Raw genomic sequence first — 18,957 nt, 5'->3', positions numbered from 1 at the left:
TACAAACAAAAATATACGCAGTCATATAGTAGTAAATCTACAAATAGAAAAGACTAGGAAACAGGATTGCTTGAAATGTGCATTTTTAATTCAGTTTTGACACTTAAATTCAACATAATTTGTTATTTGAATCTGCTAATAAAGATCTTGCAAAAACTTTTCCCTCAAAACCTGTGAGCCACCTTTTTCTATTTTTAAGAGAAGTTTCTATATCAAATTGAAGATTTTACTTTTTAATTAAGTTATAAGATGGTCACTTCTCAGAAACAGCTTCTGTGAAATCACCACTGATACAAATTCACCATGAGCTGGAGCATGATACCTGTTCTGGAAGCACAGGCTGATGACCATGATTCATAATACTGTTCTTACCACAACAGAACATGCTACTGCACTTGCAAAACTCACCCATCGAAGACATCAAGCTCTCAGGCAGGATTTTGTCCAAAACTTATAGAATATGTACTGTCAGGAAACTAGAGTTTACCAAAAATCCCATCACTTTCCAAATAAAAGAAGGAGTTCTTTGAACCTGAGTTCTCCAGTCTGCAAAGGGCTGGAAAATGCTTTGCCTTAACTGTATGGCTGCCTCATCATTGTAGCGAATATCAGGATTTCCATAGGAGTGTAACTTGCAATGAATTTCAATCGTGACGTGGCATGGTAATTCCTTTCCATAAGTGCCAGGTACAATCTTCAGTAAAAATTAAAAACATGGGGCAGCAAGCTCAAAATCACAATTCATTTGATTTTAGGACTTTTGAAGAAGCACTGATAAAGCATAAAGAGCTAAAAAATACAGCTATGCAAAAAGATGCATGTAATACAGGTCCCTGAGTGCCTGGTAAAGCTCAGTTACTATAGATTCCTGTGAGAGCAACTGAAAATGCTAAATGTAGATAGCAAAGAGACTTTGTCTTGTCCTGCTTTTACTATGCATGTGATAACTATCGGTGACTTAAAACTACAAGCTAGATGCTTTTGTCATCTTTCATGTTGTACACTACACAGCAGACTTTACCTTAGAATAGTATATTTAGCACAAAAAGGGCATGGTCTATGGTCTTCTCTAATTGTCTAGAGTTTTACTGAAGGATTAAAGCAGTATTTGCCACATCTTTTTCATTGCCAATTTCTCTGAACTGAATAGCATCAATAGCTTTTTCATGTTTTTAGCAAATAAAGAAAAAAGCTCGAAGTGGAAGGTGGGGTTAAAAGATTAGGCCTGATCTTATAAAGAAATATACTCTTTTCTTGGCCCTGTATCTTGGGCAGTGGAAAAAATAACGATCTCATGTGTGACCTACAAATTTTAAGTAATTCTCAGTGCATATTGTACCTGGTTCTATCAAGTAAAATTTGTTTACTCCTAAAGAAATGACAGAGTTCACAGCATGAAATAGTTTCCTCTTTTCACACACTTATAAAACGACTGAACAAAATAATTTGAAAGTGTACTCTACAGGTATGATTTTGTGACTTTTAATTCTTTCACTTTCCTTACTATTTTAAAAAGGTTGAGAAACTTATGTTAAGATATTTAAAGATGTAAACAAATCATGAAAAATGCCCAAGATTTCCCTCCCAGCATTACAAACACAGGGTATCAGTAAGAAAATTGAATGTATCCAGTTTTACATTAATAACCTATTCAATTCTACCTCAAGGTTTTGTAGCTGAAGAGCTAACAGAATCCTCTTCCAGGCAACAGATAACTGTGAAGAAATACAGTGATGAACAACTGAAAATCTTAAAGCTTTTCTTTTTTTTTTTTTAATATTGGATTTCCTAACAGAAGATACAGGGGAAAAAAAAGTAATACTTATATGACAGTATAGTTTATAATAACAATTCTTTAATGAAAGAAAAATAAAAACCTTGGAAAGTCATCTATATTTCCTTTCCAAGTCCAACCTTTACATCAAGCCCCATTATGTACTGAGTGAGCATTTCAAGAATCTCATGTTAAGACTCTTCCCCTAAAATAAAAACTCACTAAGGCTTACAGTGGAATGGAATGAGGACAACTTCAATGTATTTTGAAAGACCCATCATTCAGCAATGAGAGCTTTGTCTAACTGGAGACAGACCTTCAAGCTCTCCCTGTGTGTAGTCCTTTCCAGTAGCTTTAAGAGAAGAAAAAAAAAATGTTGGGCACAAATCACTGACACAAGGATTTTTGGCATGACTCATCTTTTGTTGTAAACCTAATCTAGGCAGACAACGCCTTACCCTGCTTTTATATTTTTGTTGTTAGATGCAGTACAGCTTCTTTCCAAATTACTGGATTTTGGAGGTTTGGTTTCTAGGCAGGTTAGTAAAGCCACTATAAACGTACATTAATTAAGCAAACTTTCCAGGGACCTGATATGTACATGCCACTTACCCAAACCACCATCCATTTCTTGTTGTTTTAATTTATTGTCAATGGATTGATTTCAGTGGAATTACTCAAGTTACAGCAGCATAAGTGACAGGAAAGCCAAGCTCAAGTATTGCAGCCAATGTAACTGGCTAAAATAGTCAAACCTTATCATTTGTTTCAAACAGGTTAGATGAACGTTCTGCTCAGAATCAAAATCAGTTCCTACAATTCATGCACTTTGTAACTGCATTGACAAAAACCAGAAGGGGTGGGGGAAAAAAAACCATGGCAGAAAAAGAAAAGTCATGGCAGTGAATTATATAAAGAGCTTTTAAAAATGTCTCCCAACTTGCACTTTTTAACTACTGTTTAAGCACTTGCTAGCAGTTCAAACAGCAATTAAGTAATGCAAACTAGCAAGAAAAAAGAAATAGTTTTCTCCCCCCTCGCCCCCCATATACCAAACTAAACCAAAGCAAACCCAGCATGAACACAGATACACCAGCATATATCTGCAGTCAAGACCGTCAAGTTACACTCCAGTTGAGCAAGGGTCTTGAACATGTATTGAACCACAACCATGGCCTACAGTCCATTTTAAGTCCATGAAGTAGATGTTGGAAGGAGGCAGGAAACAGCTGCAGTACCTACATATGGTGCCATCAAGTTTCATGGATCCATTATTTCATGTTATACTTGCCAGCTAGTTTTTTTCCCTCCCATTAAACTTCTGAAATCTAAGGAACTTTCTTTTTTCCTAATGTGACAAGATGCTTTCTTAAGCAGTTTAATTTTAGGATTTTTTCCTACTAGTCCTTCTGTCTGAAATTTAGCTTTCTAAATCTTCTTGGAAGGGCAAAGAGGGGCTGTTAAAAACACAGAAGTATGACCAGCTCAGAGTAACCTGGTGACTCAAGCATACTAGTCCCGTTTTCAAAAGACACTGGGAACTCAACTTGCTACAAGCCTACCAAAGTCCATAGCCTGCTTAAATCAACACAAGCTAGATTAAGAAGAGCCTAAAGCAGAGGCCAGTCTGTGTTCCAAAGTCATCAACCCAGAATGCAATTACCTATCTTTTGTAAACTACTCCCTTTTCAAGAATGAAAAGAAGCTCTGGTATCTCATGGACACTCCTGAAAAAACTACTGTTAATATTAATAAAATAATGCATGATTAATCTATTAAAAAATATAACTGTGCTGTGAGAATTCCATTTTACAAAAATAGATGTGCATAAAAATGGAAGTCAGCTTGTTTGTTCTCAAAAGATATCCCTCATATATAACTCTCTTACCCAAAGCTCTGTTATTAGCATTTCCTTGATTTTCTGATGACATTAAGTGGCATTTAAAGGTCAGCAAGGAAGACACTGCAGCTTGCCTGTGAGAGTGATTTGACTTCCTGTTCCCTATCGACACCGGTCAATAAAAATTTTTCAAAATGTCAAGTTCTTTTCTTGTAGGGTTGCTACAGCCAGGCCTTTCTTCCGCAGCTCTTTGCCAAAACGCACATATTTGAGCTCCCAGTCTTGTTATGCAATTTCCTTCTGAGAAGTTTTTAGATCAGAAGTAATCAATTGAGCTGTTTTTAAGCACTCAAAGTACTAGATGTATCAGCAAAAAGGGCTTTTATTTTTCCCAAAACAGAGACACAAAAATAAGAGTGTAAATATCATAAAGAAATTAATAGTTTTTTGCAAGCGTACCGCAGGTAAATATGAAAAGTAGGATTTAAAGCAGGCCAACAAATCCATCTACTCTGTGACAGCAAGAATGTTTATGTCTGTTGGACATTTAAACTCCATTAATGCAAACTTTTATTGATTTGCTGAGTGACACCACAACTGATTACAATTAGTCATTTAAAACATCAGACGTTATGTCACACCTACTGCACAGGCTGAAGTGGGAGGCTGCTTTCCTTGACATGACACTGAAATACTAGCACTAAATTTGACATCACTGAAACAGAACTAATCCAAGTTCCTGCTTCAAAACCAAAGCATAATACTGTGGTCATGAGATTGCTTGGAGACACAGTTTTAAAAAAAAGAACCAAATTGTGACTACTCAGATTTTCCTTTCTAACCAGCCACACTGAACAGTTTGTTTTTTGTACTCCCTGAAGCACTTGTGATTCTGGTACTTGCATACAGTCTGCAGTCAGAAAGGACAAAAAAGTTAACCTTTTCCTGCTCTGAACTAAAAAAAACACAACACATTTTTATGCAATTTACTTTATGTTGTTTTATTATCTCATTGCATTTTGCTATTAGCTGGTCACCCATCACAATATGAAAAGAGAAGCCACTATTTCATTTCCACAACAGTAACCTGTACAGGCAGTACCATGTTGATTTTATATGTCTGGCAAGCGGGTTTTCATGGGTTTACTGTAAAAAAAATCAAGTTATAATTTGAAGTCTGTGCAACTACAGTGCTATTCTATGCTTGCACAAGTCTGTTATAGTATCTACCTAGCAATTCCAGATCCTGTGGTCAGGGCCCACTTGTCGGGCACCAGAACTTATACATCCAGAAAGTGCCTGAGAACATTCTCTCTCCTGTGCCCCTGCCAGTTCTCCCTGATCATGGCCAACCACATTCCTCTTATTTTAGGACAAATTTGTCCATCCTCTCAGTGCCAGGTGCAAGGAGGTCACCTCCTTTACAAAATTATCTACTTTATCTCCCAGCACTGAAGTAGCACAACCAATCTGTCACTGCAGAGGTTACTAAAACCCTCCTGTGACACAGGTCCACACCACTTGCAATTATGCTGGCTTATTGCTTAACTATCCTTGCCATTGATTTTTTTTTTTCCACGTGTACTTTACCTATCATTTCCCTCCTTGGAAGTCTATCTGATTACTTCTTGTTCTCACTTTAGGTAAGGTCGCGTGATGTAAAATGTCTCTACTGCTAAGAGCACAACCCTGGTTTCCACCTTCAGCTGATTAAAGTTCACTTTGCACATCCTGTGGTGTCCTACATCTTTTCCAGCAGAAAAGCTGAAAGAACAACCAAACAAGGGAGGAAACTAGAAAAGTGGAAGCCTCCAGGAGAAAAGCATTCCAAAACAGACCAAGGGGCTTAGATTCACTGTTTGCAAATTTCTAAACAGGGAACAAGTGTGGGTATTAACTCAAGCCCTGTGCACTACACTGAGGACAAAGAGGGTGCCTAACCAGAGTGTTCCCAAGAACCTTCTTTAGTTTTTGTTACACTTCTGGTGTGTGAAGAAATATTGAAAAACCCTTTTCGATTTGAAAATCAGATGGATACTGAATGAATATGGCAAAAATCACAAATAAGCGGATTACTTTTTTTATGAACATAGATTTTACTTTGATGTTGAAGAATATAAACTTCTTACTCCAATCATTAGTAGGTTAGAAAACATGGACTGGAAATTCATGCATTTCAGCTAAACATGAACATGCTTGTAAATTCCTGCAAACATAAAGAAACAGATTCAGTGAAACCAAGCCTAACTGTTAACATCAGTATCACACACTACTACCAACACTTCCCTCAGTATTCAGCCAGATCACAAATTTCTGAGTTCTCCAGAAGTGACTAAATTACTATGGCATATATAAAGCAGTGGAATGCAGGTCTACGAATTTAACAATGTATATATATAAAACATTCAAGCAACTCAGAGGTTGTCAAATAACTTATACTTTTTCAGGATTTTATGATAGATGTGACTTGTCAATTCTTTGAGAATAAAAGCTTTTAAATCACTTCTGGTGATTTCTAATTCAGTGTATTTCCTCCAAATAATTTCTCCTGTTTCCGTGTTTCACTCTTCAGATTTTCACAAGTCACACTACTCTTCATGCTTAAAATCTTTGTCTGTTACTGCTACCCAAAACCACTCATGTCAATCTGAAGTCTACCTGGTAGAATGAAGAAGACAGTCATAGTATCAAGGGAAATGGATGCAATGATGTTTTCCCATCACAGCAATACATGCAGAAAAGGGAAGACAAGCTAACTTGGTTGCATTTGTGTGCATGGGTCACCTCTTCTGTTTAAATGACTATGTTTCAAAGAAATTCCTAGGTTTAAAAAAAAAGTAGCATCCCAACAGAATTAGCAAAAATAACCTTTCTTGACAAGAGAGGGTAGACACTACCCTTTTCTGAATGCTGAGACAGAAGGAAAGAAGGCAGAGACATACCTCAGCTCAGAAGACGGGAGCAGGCAGCACACTGCCTGGTGCTATTGAGAAGACCAAAGTCCACAAGTCAGTGTTCGGAAGGCACACGTAAATCATTTGTGTCCTCTCCTATCAACCTAGACACTGAAGTCATTGCAGTAACCAACAAGCACATACCCTGTGGACCTTGTGAATCAGAGCTGAGGAACTTTTTAGTAAAAAGAAAAACCTAATAACCTTCTTTGATTCAGAGCAGTTGGCATTAACAAGACAGCCTCAACTCCATGCAGTGAAAAAACACTTGCTACAAATCTTTCTAATGCATAAGTTGTTTAATTTCTGTCACTGTGTGTCCTATGAAAGATGAAAACTTGTTTTGCTGAAATCTGAAGCTATTTAGCCACAAATGAAAGAAACTTAGGTTGCTAAACAGTCTTTTCTGAACAAACATGATAGGCAAAGCAAGTAGGTGTATGTTCAAGAGAGTAAATTTCAGCTCACAACCACACAAGCCGATATATTTTCCACTTAAGAGTCCACTTTCCACCAGATTCTCGGTTTCCAGAGTTAAAAAGCCATGAAACATAAAATTATTGGAAGGTATTTCAACACTGGTCTATAATCTAATGACATCCATGAAATAGCCACACACTTCAGCACATATCCATTACAGGTATCTTTGTAAGTGGATATACTAAAACCACCATGTTTTTTAAAAAACACATGCATGTTCAGTCCCTTAAAATGCCACATTAAGGTGACAGACACATCACAGAGAATTCATAGACACATATGCGTAAGCTCCTTGAACACTTCCTTTATGCCTGTCTTGTGCTATGCAGCTGATAGTATCAGACTAAGTAACATCACACAAAATATGAGGGGAGGTTGTTTTTTATTACCTTCGGGATGACTGATGCATTTTGAATACCCTTAAAATGTAAAAATTCTTGCTTTTATTTTTTATACATAAACCTTAGTTAGACAAACCCATCATTAACACAGCATAGAAAACATTTCTGCATTGGGTATTTTCTATGCTACTTGGTAGTTTAATGGAAACATTGCTGCCTGTCACTTGGGTTGGACATGTGGGTGGGTAGGAGTGCAGGCTGGAAACACAATCTGAAGTGAATTCTGAAGTCAAGCTGAACCATGGGTGACAGTTTGGGATGCAGGCAGATGCTTAGAATAAGGTTTGTTTGCATTTAATACAAGTGTAAAGTGATTTATCTTGACTTTCAGAAGTGTGTGGACAACTTCGTGTATCATTCGATAGAATGCTTTTCTTTTTATAATATTGTTTTGAGAAAATACCAACATTGATTAATATATAAAATGCACCCTCTCAGGACTGATTTACATCCTTTTGGTTAGACTGCTAAAAAATTACCTTCCAGAAGTCCAACACTTATTGTCACAGTGCACTGTGAAAATGTATTAGCCTATAAAAAAATTGCTCTGTATTTTGATAACAGATTTTTCAGAACCGTCAAAAATATGAATATGTAAAGTCAATATGGGGAGAAAGATTAAATTAAAAATATTCCCCAAAGAGATTGGCTAACAAAAACCAGGCAGTCAGCAAATTCAGCTACTAACAACGCTTACCGTTTTTCGATAGCTATGTCCATATATGTTAAGTAAGTGTATCATTGCCTGATAGTGCAATAGATAACAAGAGGTTTTGCCACATAATATGCCACACCAAAAAAACCCAGAAAAGCTAGTCTATAAAGAAAAGGAAAGGGTTATCTATTCAAGATTAAATGTCTCATCAAATGGGGACAGAAGATAGGCTTGTAACAAGAGATGTGCAGGGAGTTTGGTGAATTATAAAAATAAATGGGAAAAAATGTGAAAAGCACCCCAAGTGTCTTCTGGATATTCTTCCAAGTGGTATGAAAACACTCATGAAAAAAGTAGGAAAGAACACGGGAAGAAGTGAGGAGAGAAACACAAACAGTCATTACATCACAAAACGAAGTGAATATGTTCACCAGATTTGACCAGAGAGGAAGTCCTCACAGAAACTGAAAGACAAAAATGTGGGAAAGGAGAGGAGCAAAGCAAAAAGCAGAAAACTTCAGTGAATGTGATGACACAGTACTGGCTCATATCCCAAGGAAGGAACAATGAACTAAGGCGCCTGCACAGGACAGAAAACATATTCTGCAAGAAAATGCAATGAGTGCTTATATGTTAGCCCGGAGTATGGTGATGTTAACGCTCACTTGTTGATGTGAAGAAGTAGGGGAAAAGTCACATGAACAGAACTCAAACTGGGAAAGATTTAGTACCGAAAAGATAGTAGATTAATACATAGATTTGTGAATGTGTAATTAACATTTCTGTGGTAGGGATTTAATGCATACTAAGACACGGAAAGAGGCTGAATGGAAGAGAATAACCAAAGAAACATTTTAAAACCTACCAAAAGAGATCTAAAAGCCAATGACAAACCCTAATGGAAAAACACATTTTGAAGAAACTTGAAGAAGAAAGAGTTAGAGAGGAACATTCACATAGACTCTAGAATTTAATTCAACCCCAGTATAGAAAGATGACAGAAAAATATGAAGCCAGAAGGAAAACAAGGTAAGAACATTTGAAAATAAGCTACTTACACTTGGCCTTGGAAGGCCATTAGTAGATCTAGTGAGAGCAATCTTGGAAGAGTGAAGGTGGAAAAAGCCAAATTTTTGTAAATGTGAAAAGTCTGGTTTCTCCTTTAACTTACACTTTTGCACTATGTGAAAATAGATTAGTACAAACAAATAGTGTTGAAAAACCAAGATGAAAATCAAAATCTGTGTTTTATTAATGGTCTGGCAACAGACTTCAGGAAACAGAGTTCAAAAGTCCAAAGACCAACAACAGCAAAAAAGACATTTTCATCATTTCTACTGGTGTTAAGCACTCATAAATCATAAATAACTACAAAAAGGATCAGAGGTTTTGAGCAAAATTCATCCATCACTGCAGTAAGTTTATTTCCTCTAGGCTTACCGATTCTTTTAAATCAATCAGCCAATGTGTTTGGTCCATGGAAGATCAGAGTTATTGTATTTGCAATATATGTCCTTCTGAAATTTAAAATAATTGGAAAACTACTGAGAAGAACTTGCTCCCCAATAAGTTCTTCTAACATACAGGAACTATCAAACCACTACAGTTGATCATCTTCAATATGTTTTCATTGTAGATATGCCAATTTATACTGGAGGAGGAGACGGAAACTTTAAATCAAACATACAGTTTAAAAATACCTGCTCTAAAGTCTGCATAGCCAATTTTTATGGGGACCAGAATTATGAATGGAATAGTTCCTGGCATGAATTTTTTGGGTGTGTCTTTGTTTGGTTTTGAAAAAGTAATTCCTGTTTTTTACTGAAAGTAGTTTTATTCCAGTTAAATTAAAAGTTTCTCCACCATTTTAATGAAAGTGTTGTCCTTATGCAAGTTTTTCAGAGACAACAAATACTTATGATCAATTCTCATCATCTTTCACTGTCTGTTGAAATTCTGCAGGACTTCTGGCCTCTGAAAATCTCTACTTATTATAGCAGTTGATGAACAGAGAAAATCTGTACTGAAATTCAAAGGCAAATTTTCACCAAGATCTGCAGAACCTCTCTGAAGTCAAAGGAGTTGCTCTGATTTATTCAAGCTCAGGGAACTGACTTCTAGCTGCAATCCCTATAATCAAATTCCGACACAAATACTTTGTTAATTTAGAATGAAGTTGTGCAACTACTTTTGCCTTTGAAGTCTATGGTAACTGTAGGTGTTTAGCTAGAGGGAGACAAATAAAATCATCCAACTATCAAAGCACATTTTCAAAAAGGAAGCTTTAGACTTCTTAATGATAAAACACTGCCAAAAATATTACTGAAAACAATGCAACCTCTGAAGATCTTAAAACATAAATTAAAAGAACAAATCAGCTTTTGAACTCTGAAATTAGTGCAAATCTTAACACAAATCCTAATTACAGAGTCAATAAGAGGGTTAGAGCAACGTGACTCAGAAGTCAACAGCCACGGATTTTAGCGTTTCAATTAGCTCTTTCAGATGTCTGGATGTGCACATGTGTGTACATAACCTGTGTCTGTACATACATGTAACTACACAGAAACACAGGTATGCATATACATACAAAATTTATCACTTTGATTAGCAATTTCAGATGCCTGTATGCACATTTGTGCATGTATGTACATATACTTAAACACACTGAGTACAACAGACTGTACAACACCCTAATGGGTGGCCTAAGCAAGCCCCCAACTGTATCTGTAGCTTTCATGCTGAGAATTTCTGTCCACAAATAGCAGCACTGAAGCTGATCAACACTTCTAGGAGATACGACAGCTTTCTGCAGAAGACTAAACCAAAAGATCAATACATCATGCTCGCAGCTTGATGCTCTGGTATGGATGGCAACAAACCATTCTAAGAGATGAATATTTATAGTCTCAGATCAACATCAGTGGTCAGGACTACAGGGGTGAAGAGAAGAAATCAGGAGGAGAGGGTACAGGAGTACAGGGAAGGTTTAAAGACAACACTCTCCTGCTGGACAATGGATAGAGCACAACCATGTGTCATAAACATCCATCTTTAGTTTCATAATACCTACAGAAATTAAGCTTGTCCCATTAAAGGAGATGAACAATTTGGATAGAAAATACATATGTTTATACGCTGAAGAAGTCACAAGTAAATTCATTTCAGGATCTGAATCTTTTAAGAGCATGAAATTCAGATCCAAGCTTCCTTTCCATCCTGGAGAATTATCCAAAGGCTATCGTCTTTGAGGAACAGTCAATATCCTGAACATGCCGGCAAAAATCACTGAAGTTCAGTAACTGAGCACAGAATAACAACTTAAGAATAGAGAAGCAGACCTCCTATTTGAATTTTCTTAGGATTCTCTTCAAACATTACTTCAAACATCCCTGGCCTTTTATTTTTTCCCCTATTGTAAGCAGTTATTATTATCCTTTCGACTCTATCTAGGTCATCCCACCTTCTAAATAAAATGAAGTGAGAATATAGAATACTGCAAAGTGACTCGAAGTACAGCTGTGCTGGAGCCCAAGCTACTTCAGCCTTTTACCACTTTTTATATATATATTTTTTTCCTATTTTTATCTTTCTTTGCATATATTATAGACAGCTAAGTCTCACTATATCCTTAGGACACCAGAGCTCAACTTGTAAATGTTTGTTATTCCTAAGAAACTAATTTTCCCACTGTTTATTGCCTTGCTTCCTTTGTGAATTTTGTGTTAAATACTAAGAAATCACAGCTCTCTGATCTATTTATTCCTGCTGCCTGGAGTATTCTAATCCACTGGCGTGCAACCCCCACTGAGGAACTGCAGCAGAAACTTTTCAAGAACAGTCCCACATTTAACTGACACAGAAGTTAAAAACTGTGGCAATACAGATACAACATATACCTACACTTGGACTACCACTGGCACAATTACATCTTAAACAGGGCAAGCAGTGCTGAGAATTCTGCTTGCTTCCCTGGGCATGCACTGCTTCAGATAACAAAGAAAAACCTGCTTTTGCAACAAATTATTGGTCGGTGAAAGCCACTCCCTTGCTTTGACATTGTTGGCAATTCATCTTCTACAAGACTTAACACGTTTATTTTGGGGTTTTCTCCTTCCCCAGTGAGAAAATGCTCTATAAATTAAGCAACCTCATAGGGTTTATCTGTGTCAACTGTCCATTAAAAAAGAACAAAGGTCTTACATTTCCAAAGATGATAGTGAGAGTGCCAGAAGATATTTGTCCATGTAAAAACAAATCTGAAGTAGCACCAGAAAGAATGATTTTAGAATGGTCTAGTGTATGTAATGGCTAATGACTCATACAGGACATGGTCCAAAGCCAGTTGAAACCAGAAGGGATTTTTCCACTGACTCTAGTGAGTTCTGCATCAATTCTCTGATGGTCACTCTAACTTTACGATGCCAAAAGACAGTAATGCTCTGAACTATGCTGCCACTGTCATTTCTCCAGGAAATCTTTTTTCTTGAGTATACTTTCAAATGCAATGGAAATCATAACAAAGCCAGCACAGAAAGCATAGCTCTGTTTTTTAAACATTAAAATTGGCTCCAGACACCCATACTTTAGTTTCTACTGCTAAAGAATATTAATAAAGTAAAGCACCTCCAATAAAACACGTGTGAATCAGATCACAAACCACTAGGCAAGGAGTTGTTTTAAAAGCGTGATCAAAATGCAAGTTAAATAACAAAATCCAAAGAACCCAACATATGACCAGACACCCTGATGTACAACGATGTTGTGAAACTATTGGGCAAGGTTTTATATAAAACAAAACATAACCCCCACAGATGATGTTAAACAGCATTATGAACACATGTCTACAAAGCTAACAGGTCCTACAACACTTTCACCCTCAGCATGATGCTTTCTTTTGATATAATATTCAGCCACAGGAAATTAAAAGTAGAACAATATATTAAGACCGTTCACAATCCAAAGCAAAAACATTAAGAAGCCTCAAAGTGCTGCCTTTCCATAGAGAGATAAAGTGGGTTTTTTTCCTTAACTGAAACAGGTTGCATAGAATATTTTTTTCAAAAAAACTTTTTTTCTTTTGGGCGGAAGGGAGGAAGGTGTCACAACTTTGGATAGTGATTTGCTTTTAATTAAATACTAGTTAATGACTTTGACTGACTTGTAAAATTGCCAGTATTTTTAGTTGATATTGTCTTTCTGACCTGTAACCCTTAACCTAGAACCTTGTTTAACGTTTGTTAAATTTAGACAGCGCCACTATCCACTATTACCCTCCTTCCACCAATGCTACACTAATCTCCCATGCCAGCTGCTCAAATGTTTACACTTGAAGGGCTTTCTCTCTTTGTGCAGAAACAGTCTCTGCACAGTATCTCTCAGCTGTACATTTGCCAGAATCAAGGCAAGAAAAGCCTCGCTGCTGGAATTCTTGATTAATAAATAGTTTAAAATGTTTCTTCTTCCTTTCCCCTTTCTGCCAAATCCATTGCCATTAGGTTTTTACAAGGCAAACCTCCACAGTGCACTTTACTGGCCTTACTCTTGTCCTATGCAAACAACTGTAAATCAGAACAAGCTCTATTTAGAGTCAATGAAATCACACCATCTCTGTGCTGAAACTGGGAGAAATCAAAATCAAGATGTATACTTAAGCATTTTCTGGGATGTAAAGAAGAATATATTATAACCAGAGGAGGGGGAGTGTGGGGGAACCAAACACTAACAATCATAAATCTGCTTGTAATCTCTCCATCTTGCTATGTCAGTATACTTCAGAGACAGCCTACACAGCTCATGTCCTAGGCACTGGTCACACCTGGCTCTCTTGACAGGTCACTGAGGTACTGAACCAGCAAAACACTTAAACAGGCGCTTGGTATGACACTGAAAAAGTCAGTTGGTCCAATGCACACGGTTACCTATTTAAGACCTCTGCAGGGCTACCACTTGCTATTTGCCTTCATCCGCCTTCTCTTTTCTAGCCTTCCAGCTGAACATTTATAAAACAAGGAATACCCTCCTTCACCTCCCCGAGTATTCTGAGATCTACTCAAAAGCATAAATGATATTAAAAAAAAATAATTCAAGAAAATGGATCTGACTGAAGGTATTACTACTTCATGCTGTTGTAAATGTCTTTAAAAAAAGACTGACCGCTATTTGTCACATTCTTTCCCCTCTTCAGCTTGTGTCCCAAAATGTTGCTGAGAATTCAAATGAAATATTTACACATTGGAGAGTATGAGAAAAAGTGATGTCTGAAATTACTTGTAATCATTTCTGCTAAGCTCAAAGGGGAATATCAGTTTGGGAACTCTGCACGTAAAAGACCAATAAAACCTAATTTATAACAGTTGTTTAGTAAGAAAGAAAAAATGTGAAACAGCTACACACACTGCAAGCATTAGAAGGTCCCTGTAGTGATGAACAACTGAGCAGCAGACACAGTAGTTAGCGCTATACGATCTTTGCTTCATACACACAACTCCTGAGTTACAGGGAGACCTGTAAGACCCGCTACGCCTCATGTAGGTTTGACTTTGCATGAGAGAACTAAGCCATAAAGTTCACTCAGGAAAACTTCGCCATCAAAGTAAAATGCATTGTGTCCTGTCAGCAAATGTTGTTTTGCAAATCCTCCCTCACCTGCCATAAGATGTTATTGAGACATATGGTTTCACACGCTACCAAGCAGCTCGGTTTTGCCAACGAACAACAATGCATAGAACAAATATGTGTGGAAATCATGAGATCATCTAATTAAAAGAAATGTTATTGTTTGCCACTACTTTTAATGAAATCAAGTCTTCAGTGTCCACACAAGAGGCTGGAAAAGAACCAAATCCTATTAGCGCTCAAGCCTCAGAAATTGTTTGCAAAAGAAAAGAAATTATACCTTAACTGGTGTTGAAAATCTTCACTGTATCTCAAATCTACATATGCTAATAAGGTATTTTAGACTAATATAATAAATCTATGGTTACATGTGATTCAGATTATGCCACTACAAAAACAGGTGTTACTGTCTGAAAATTTTTTTCCATTGTTTATTACAAATATGGAGCCAATGATATAAAATTAGACATTTTTTTATTTCATCTAGCAAAGGGCACTGGCATAAATACACACTAATTCGTTCACTACAGTAGTTACATTTGGAAAGCTTTCAAGAAATATTTGGATATCCATCGTTAAATCAAAGAGAAATGTACTTTGCAGTGGAATTAATAATTCCCTGACTCACTCCCAGACCATCCCAAACTTAAGCACAAAAAGCATTTTATGTTCACAGAAATATGTGGAAGACTTTTTGAAGGAACTACATCTCTCCTTATCCAACTGCAGAAAAGCCTGATCCTGGGATAAACTTTTCTTTAAAGGTGGTATTTTCCACACCACTGCATGCTTGCCAGTTACATTAAGAACAATATGCTGAATGAATTACGACCAAATATGAATTACAAGGCTATTATACACTATTAAGGGGCTCTGGTAATATTAAATACCAAGGGAGCAAAGCGTGAGTGGTTGAGATGTCACTAGAAAAATCTCAAATGGAGTTTAAGATTGTCTTTGGGTTTTTTTAATGTCCTTTTATTAATGCAAATTAAAAGCCATTGGTCTTATTAGCTGCTGCTTTATTCTATTTTTTCCAGCGAGTTAACTTCAGAACTTTTCAGTGAAATCAGTAACAAAAGATGAATCAGACATAAAAGGATTTGGGTGGTTAAGGGTGTGCCACCAGGTCTTAATTAAACATCCGAGGGAGATATCTGAGCCAACTTAAGCCAGACCGACAGGGTACATCCACAGTATAGAGAATGATGCCATGCAGCCCAAGTCTGGAAGCTGAATTGCCTCACGGTAGCCGAACTTAGCATGCTCCTGTTAGGTTGGGCCTCCCTAACTCACCCCACTTTGTGCTTTCTCTTCAATAAGCCTGACACATACTCTTCTGATGTGCTTACTCCCATTATGGTGCCTAAATTCTGCTTCTGGGCATGCTAAGCTGAGAACTTATGAAACTGCTGAGAAAATATGCTTCTAACCTCCTGCCTAAACTCCTTCAAGAACCATAAAATGGGCATATCTCTCCATCTTCATCAGCCAAGGGGCTTGATTCAACAGGTGCACTTAAAGCACAACTAAGAAACCCAGCTCCACAAAAAACATAACTGGTAGAAGAGGCTGCTATGGTATTTCTCTCCTGCCTTGCCCTCCCCCCTGCCCGAAGTTCAACGACTCGGTAACAATATGGCATATCCCAGTTCAAAATGTTCTTCTAGTTGAGCAAACACCTTCTCCCCTCTCATGAGCAGACTGAGATTATTCTGTTCAAGGACATGAATATGAGTTTAGCTAAAAAGAGACTGTGATTAGGGCACTCATCTGGGCAGACAGCACAAGCCACTTGCCTCCTCCAGTTCTAGCTGCAGTGACTACTTATTTGCTGGATCTTACATATGCTTAGCATAAAACACAGAAACACATCCCTGGCGCTGGCACTGGAACCCAGAGCTGCCACCCCACTTATTTCGTTACTGGTCTGAATAGTTAGGCTTGCTCGCGCTCTCTCTTTCTGAGTCACTGAATATTTGGGTATTTTTACAAAAGGATGCTTCCCACATCAAGAATACCTCACAGCTTTGTTCCAGGCAGTCTCCAGCCCAGCAAGTATTTTGGTTTTCTTTGCAAAGGAGGAAATAATTCTCTCAATAATGGTCCTGAGAGAGATAGAAGATTGGCTGGTATCTCTAAAGACAGAGAAGAGAACTGAACTTAGTGCACTCACATTTTGGTTAACAATGATGTGGTAAACAGTCAACTTTTAGAGTAAAAGCTTTAAATAACTAAATCTAGCAGCTGACTCAAAGTTCAGCCTTGAGCTGAGGCAGGCAGCAGACACAGAGGATGGGCAGAGTTTAATGTGCAACTCCTGCTGTGCAGATTTCAGTGGCTTCAAAACCTGGGAAATCTGACTCTGGGATGCTTAGATCCAGTGCCCAAAATAAGCCCATGCTGCCGGGTATTTAAAACAGGCCCTGCCAGCCACAGCTATGCCCAGTTCATTTTGTTGGTATGGCCCTTACTCAAGCCCTTTTGATTCAACTTGATCCATTTCTCTCTGTCCATCTCAGAATGTTTCTTGAAAATGTTTCCTTCAAAACACCCTCCCAAAACCACTGCAGGAACTGAAGTTTCCAAGTTGTCTTTTTGAATGCAATGTGTTGTGATGATTTTATCCTGAACCACGCAGTTTTATGTGACGATGCAGGTTCTAGCAACCAAGAACTATGAGATAATATTTTGTTTTTAATAAAACCTTCATGGTCGCAAAAAAAATGTTTATAGATATGTGACCTCTACAAACCTAATGCTCAGAAGCCAAATGGGGGGAAGGAAAGTCCATCCTAAATGACTTGTTTTCAAACCTCACGATCTTAAGTCACTTTTGTGTGGTGAGGAGAAGAGCTGACAAGTGATTTTTGAATGCATTAAGTTGGCAATACTGTGGTATACAAGCTAAGCAGCACAGACAGAACAGGGGTCAGCCAACATGTCTCTTCACCAGATACTGCTTTTAATAGCTTGTAACTTTACCATGCTTTAACCATAGATGCTGAGACTTTCCATTCCAGGTGTCTGCCTCAGGCCTTTTTTTTTTTTTTTTTTTTTTTTTTTTTTTGAGCCAGAGTAGTTCAGCTGGTTCTGAGATTATATTTTACACTAACTCCAAGGACCTTTTCTTTGAAGAGGTCTAGTAACACCATGCTTTGAAGCAAGAATTTGAAGTCTGGTGGCAGGCAGCCACTGTTTCAAGGTCTTGCCTCCTGCCATCACATACCATAAGAAAAATATAAAGATACTGTATTATGCAAAATTATCTATGATTCACATGAAGGAAAACAGTTAATAACCTGTAAGTGCACACCATAGAAGGGGTGGGTACAGCTACATCTCTTCAGCAGCCACAATCTGGCTGAAGAGCACCTCCATGGCCCACCTATCTATCCCTCTGCTCCAAGACAGATTCAAATATGTATAGCTCATCCTCTAGACATTTTTGGAGGTTTTACAGATTAGGTGATGATAAGGATTTTACAGTCTCTTTAATAACCTGCTCCCTCGTGAAAACTCCATGCAGTCAGATTTTTTTCCAATTTAAAATTTCATTGCTATATATAAAGCACATTACTTCTTGTCCTGCCCTCAGCAGACAAGGAGAAACAAAGCTGATCACTGTCATCTTTGCTACCTATCTTTGAGTGCCAGTCACAAACCCCTCGCAAACCCCCCAAAAAGCTCTGGCAAACCTTTCTTGTTACTAAGGTAAGTTAACAATTAAATATTTTTTTTTTCCGGAGTGTATCACAGGGTATCAAAATAAAACTACCTCTACTGCAATAGCAAAACCTATCCTGAGATATCTGGTATTTAATAAATCTATTTTTCTTCTAATCATGTCAACAGTTGCACAAATGAAAACATTTTTAACTACACTGTATCTTCCCTAGTGTCATCCTCTGGCACCTACTTGGCTTACAGGCACTCTGTAACAGAAGACTGGGCAGAACAGACCAGTCTGCTGTAGCATTTAGACAACTCTCCATACTCAGTTTGTTGAGTTTTACATTTTGCAACAAAACCACACCAAGCAAAACCGTTTCAAGGCAGGATCGCAACTTATGCCTTTGACAGTGTACATAGATAGCTCTAACTGTATAAAATGCAACACAACTATCCCAGGATTTGACCCTGATAGTACAAATAAACACACACAACCAACATAATTCGAAGCATTGCCAAAAGACCAAGAAGCAGGAACACGAAAATAGGAATTTAAAGTGAAT

At 37.5% G+C, this 18,957-nt stretch overlaps 1 protein-coding gene across 2 annotated transcripts in view; it reads right to left on the bottom strand.

Annotated features, from left to right (window-relative positions):
- Window positions 1-18,957, bottom strand: part of COBL (cordon-bleu WH2 repeat protein) — a 264,865-nt gene that overhangs the window by 120,115 nt on the left and 125,793 nt on the right. The window lies entirely within an intron of this gene.

The sequence above is a fragment of the Falco punctatus genome (assembly GCF_963210335.1).
Source record: "Falco punctatus genome assembly, chromosome: 3".
Taxonomy (NCBI): domain Eukaryota; kingdom Metazoa; phylum Chordata; class Aves; order Falconiformes; family Falconidae; genus Falco; species Falco punctatus.
The sequence above is the reverse complement of the archived record's forward strand: the minus strand, read 5'-3'. Positions and strand labels throughout refer to the sequence as shown.